Below are 6,063 nucleotides of genomic sequence, written 5' to 3'. Positions count from 1 at the left end.
CCCCCAATCCCAGCTATCCCTGGGTCCTGCTCCCTCCACACCCCCTGCTGCCTCCACTTATCCCCTGGGATGGGGTTTTTGTTTCAGCATTCTGTAGACCACACAAGCACTGCCTGGGTTGTTTTCTGTGTGAAATCCTCTCCAGTGTGGATGAGAGAGTTGGCAGCAGCCCCTCAGTGTTGTCACTAAGGGAGAGGAGGGCTTCATGGGTTGGATTCCGGCCACTTGCTCAGAGGCTGGGACTGTGATGACTCTCCATCCATGCATGTTGTGGTTCGAGAGGCAGAAAACAGCCCAAGTCTTGTCAACATTGCTAGGTGGGGGCAGGGGGAGGGAAATTCCTTTTCTGCCTCCTTGTACAGTCAGTCCCATCTACAGACTTTGCTTTCTTGTTCCAGGCAGGCTTTTCTAGACTCACTGTTCTCTACTGTGGATCTTGCTGCAATTTGAATTTTTGTCCCCAAGAATTCATGTGCCAGGCACTCAGTCTCTAGAGTTGAGTCACATGTTAATGGTATTCTCAGACTAGAGCTTTTCTGAGTTCTGCCCTCATGAATGAATTTATTTATTGGTGGATTAATGTATGTCCCAAATTAGCTTTCTCAATTTGATACATCAGAGTTGGTGCAGAGGAAGGCTTCAATTGAGTAATTGACATATTAGATGGGCTTATAGACATTACCTTATATTATGGGGATTATCTTAGTTGTTCATTGGTACAGGAGGGACCAGCCCACTGTGGGTGGCACCATTCCCTGGGAATGTGGTCCTGAGATGTATAAGAAATTCAGCTAAACATGAACCTGTGAATAAACCAGAGAGGGAGACCAGCAAACAGTGCTCATTTATGGTTCCTGCCTTCAGGTTCCTTCTTTGAAATTCCTGCCCCAATTTCCCTCAATGATGGATTGTGACATGGATGTGTAAGCCAAGTAATCCCTTTCCTTGCTAAGTTGCTTTTGGTTAAAACATTTTTATCAAGCAACAGGATGAAACTAGAAAAATGGGTTATGGAGAAAGTGACTCGTTCTAATGATGAACTCTGGCAGGCTGCTTCTAGATCACCAAGCTCTCCCCTATTCTGATACACACACACACACACACACACACACACACACACACACACACACACATATGGTGATAGTCTGTATAATTAAGAAGCCCTTTTGCAGATGGGCTTCATGTGGCTTCATGACCTTGAACCTAACAGATTCCAGAACTGTGAGAAATAAGGTATTTTTTTTTCTGAATAAATTACCCAGCCTTAGGTTTTCTAACATCAATCAAGACAAACTAAGACAGAATTTACTTTCAGATTAAGACTTAGACTTAAACTATGGAATGGTTTCACTCCTATAAATGTTACATACATTCTAGAAAGGATAGGAAATATGTAATGTAACCAGAATCTGATTCACAGGTTAAAACATATCTTGGTGTAAGGAGCAGGCCCTTAAACAGGACCAACTCCATTTTGTAATAGGAAACTTGTAAGACATGTCTGGACATGTATGGTACTTGTAAAGGCAAGTCTGGAAATGAAGCTGTGCTGAGATAACCAGACACGAGTGGTTATCTGCCATGTACGTCATCAGTAACTCCAAATTCAGCATAAAAGAGGAGCCTGTCCGAAGCACTTCATCACACTTGTAGCCATGACTGGCTAACGTGATCCTCCAGACAAAGTCTCCTCAGCACCCGGTCATCAAAGAATTAACCGAGAGACCAACACCTTCAACTTCGTGGTCAAGCTCCGCTTGGACTTCAAGCCGAGAGACAACGAACGCCTCCAGCTTCGTGGTCAAGCACCCTACGAGGTCAAATTATCTGGAAGCCACAGCCTGACCCTGCCTTACCGGACTCTGGGCCTGTAACCCAAAACCAACATAAGGACTCAGGTCATATAATCCATGAATGAATGACTTGTCTATTGCTATGCTTATTTCTTTGGTAATTAGCAACTTATTAGCAACTTATTATGTGTGTTAATTAGGCATATTGTTAGAGGCAACCTATAGGAAATGTGACAATATCTTGTTGTAGCAATAACCTTAGCATTTGCGTTTGTGTTTGCTTGCTGTGCATTATCATCAAAGAAGCAACTGAATTCCACAAACTCTCTGTCTCTTGGCGTACTCTCTTCCCTCTCGAGGAGCTGATGATCTCACAGTCAAATCCAGTATACGATCCCTGAGTGGAGCAGGACCTGTCGCTCCTCTCCCCGCGGGGGATTCAAACCCCTTGCTCGTAATAGATAAGAAACCCTGCTCGAGACACTTGGGTACCCATCATGTATAACACAGTCTTAGGTACTATTCCTTGTGAGACATGAACAAATATCTACTCACCTCAGATATGGAGCCAATGACAGACCAAAATGTGGATACCACTAAAGTCCTAGTTGGTGAACCAAAGACTTTTATTACGGTTACTTACCAGAATATGGGTGCAGGGTTACTTACAGGAGCAGAAATGATTCAAAGACAGCCACAACTCTGAAAGCCCACCCCAACATGAGTTCATGAAAGCTAGAAACATGGAACAGGTAGGTAGCTCAAGATGTCAGATCCCAGTGCACAGTCTCCTAGGTAGCCAGGCTGGTTGCTACTTTTCTTAGGCTGCTGGATCTGAGCTGCTTCTGAACAGTTCAGCTTGACTGAGGTTGACATTCAGCCTTTACTGCTTATATACTCTAGGATAAAGAGGGGTATATTAAATCTGATCAGTTTCAGGTACTTCCTGAAGCTATTTTGAGTTGTTCCCTTTGTCTCTTAAGGAGCTTCCTTGTTGGATGAAACCTTCACCTGCCCTGAGATCATATTGTTTCACCTCCTGAGTCTTGGAAAGAAGTTTCCTTCAAGATGTAAGGATCTAATTTAACCTTGGACAAAATTCTACAAACCTGCACTTAGTAAATTGAGCTTGTTTCTTTAACATTATGGCCTCAGAAATCCATACTCACAGTGTGGTATTTGCCCTTCAGCTTTCCTCATCCTGGTTTGAGCTGACTTGGGGGAAGCTCACATCCTATAGATCCCATTGTCCCAGTTAAATGCTCTGGCAGGAGGCTAGAGAGAAGAGCATGAGTGTGGGCCATTGTCCTAGCTGGGAAATGCAGCTACTGTTAGACCAGAGTGTTCCCTCAGTGTTTCCTCCAAGCTGAAGGGTGTGACTGGTGCCACCGGTTACAGCCTGGAGGCACCCCACCATCCTTGAAGCCATACCTGCCCTGCTGTTTTGCTAAAAGTCTCTTAATTATGGCATCTTCCAATTGCCCCGACTCCTCCCAAATTCCTGACTCATTGTTAGCTCATACTGAACACAAGCCAGGAGTGGCCATTAAGACGTTAACACATCCTGCTTGATTCAATGATTTCTTCAACCTACATTAACCTTGACAAAGAGAGAAGCTGCTGTTTGGAGGGACTTGTAATTTCCCTGAGGCTATAACAGGGAGTAAAAGACAGAATCGGATCCTATGCACTGCAAACCCTCTTAAAGGATCCAGGGCTCTTCTTCTATCCCTTTCTGTGAGTCACACACAACTAAAGGAAGGCTCCGACACTTTTCAGACATCAGTATCAGTAGCTGTTTCCTGTCGATGCCTCTGAGATATGGAAGTAAGACCATAGTCTACCTTTGTTAGTTACCAGAAGCTCTGAGTATATCAGTCCTGGGATGTACTTAGAGCCAAGATTCCAGTCCTTAGGATGAGTTTCATCACTGGGGAGGTTGGTAGACATAAGGGCTTCTCTCTCTCTCCAGCTTCACCTTCCTTCCACATCAGCAAAATCAGAAGCAGAAATGATGTGTGGTGACTGCAAGGGTGACTGCAGATGTTAGACTGGCACACAACAGCCTGCATTTCATGTGGCTTGGGTGACGTGGGTTTCAGTGTGGAGGTGCTGTTTATGTCTGTCATGCTCCTGGGCATAGCGGCCAAGGGTGGTCGTGCCACAGCCATGACATCACCACCTTCCTTCTCAGAGAACCTCCAGGGTGCTCTTTGCGTATTTGTGTAATGATTTTTTTTTTCTATGCTTGCTACTGGAGTTTTTAAGGTCAAAGCCTGGGCCCCGGCACCTTAACAAGTGAGACTTGGCAAACATGTCCTCAACAGGCCAATTAAAGAGACAAATAACAGCAAAAGGCAGAGAAAGGAGATTTGTCCGATGTGGCCACACCGGTAAGGGGAACAAAGGGCCCAGTGGTTATCTCCTTTTCCCACACTCATATAAATTAATCTTAAATTTGCCTAGCAAAGAGCAGATTAAAGAGTTTGTTGTGAACATTTAAGAAAAGCACATTTAAAAGATTTAGTTACTTTTTAAATGTAAGTCATTAGTTATCATTCTTTATTGGCAAGATTTGACATTCTAGACTTTTTTCTGTCACATACAGGGTGAGCTTACCCGGTCCTACTGGTACTGTTGGTTGCTGTTTAGTCTTCTGTGACTCCTATTATGAAAGAGAAATGTAACATAAAGATATATGACAAACATATGTACTTATCATTTTATAATTATCACAACCTTAATAAAAATGACACATACATAACTTGCATAGTCAAAAATATTTCTAGAAGAAAATGTAGTAATAATCTGATTAATTTAATGTATATTCCTTAGAGATACTTTACTGACACAAAGTATTCTTATTATGTCTTTTCATTTTCTTTGATTTTTTAAAATAATAAGTTCTTTCTAGAATCTTTTGGGGGGGAAATGTATCAAAAGCTCTGTAGTTGATTTAAAATTTTGTAATGTAACAAAACTTTCATGACTCAATGTATTCTCCGTTTGAAAGGTCTAGGATGTAGATTCAAGGGGACTAGTGAGACAGATTATTGGAGGTGGAAATTTATTAGAACGTTATTAATTCTATGGGAAGACAGACAGACAGAAAACAGGACTGTGGGGACTCAAAAGAAGAAGAGTTAGGACTGAAGAGGCAACTGTGTGTGTGTGTGTGTGTGTGTGTGTGTGTTTGTGTGCGTGCGCGCGTGCGTGCTCTCCTAAGCTCTCTGAGGAGGATGCGGCTCACAATTCATGTCTGTCACCAAGATCTTCATCCCTGGGCAGGAGGCAGAGAAGAAAGTGAGAGCAAGATAGAGAGCCTCCAGCACGGCCTTTTGTTGTCCGGTGCCAAGTAGCTAGCTCTGAAAACACACATACAAGGAACATTATACGGACTCAACAGGTTATATTTGGGAATGTCAATAGGGTATATACATGCATTCAATAGCAATTGATAAGAAGAAGAGGCCATGAATTTGAAGGAGAGTAGGGAAGGGTATATGGGAGAGTCTGGAGAGAGGAAAGAGAAGGGAGAAACATTGTAATTAAAATACAATCTCAAAAGTAAACAAAACAGAAACATCTGATAATTAAAATATTACATGGTAGTTATAAACACCAGACTGATGTAACAAATCTTATGGGTGTCTAATAACATACTTGAAGGCTATTCTAATGTGATCAGGGGGACTGAAAAGGGAAATATGTTCCCCTCATCTTGGAAGACCAATGAGGTTTCAGGGGACTGCAGCCATATCTAGAAAGTCTCTGCATCTGTGGAAAGTCACCTGATCCCTTATCCACGGAGGCCACAGAGAGCAGCCTCTAACTTCTGACCAGTGTCCAGTCTACACAGACGAGGAAAAGTTTGCTCAAGGTGTCCAGGGGAAGCCACAGCCAGGCCAAGCAAGGCCGTCCATTTATTCTTACATAGGTGGAAACTGATAAAAGCAAGGCCGAGGAACCTGAGTTTCCTCAAACGCCCAAGTGGCTCTGAGGATCAGAGCCTCAATTAGCTGTGACAGAATAGGACAAAAATGAATATTGGCTACCCATCTGGCCTTAGACCCCAGCAGGAAAGTATAACTAGGATTAAATATTTAACAGTTCAGAGGACAATCCCCAGAGATTATACTTAACCACATGATTATTATTTGGGTAACTATTTCTCACTAATGATTCTCTTCCTGAAAAAAATCTCTCCCTCTCCCTCTCCCTCTCCCCCTCCCCTCCCCTCCCCTCCCCTCCCCTCTCCTCTCCTCTCCTC

The sequence above is a fragment of the Grammomys surdaster genome, unplaced genomic scaffold, assembly GCF_004785775.1.
Source record: "Grammomys surdaster isolate TR1022 unplaced genomic scaffold, NIH_TR_1.0 126176, whole genome shotgun sequence".
Taxonomy (NCBI): Eukaryota; Metazoa; Chordata; class Mammalia; order Rodentia; family Muridae; genus Grammomys; species Grammomys surdaster.
This window is presented reverse-complemented; position numbering follows the sequence as displayed.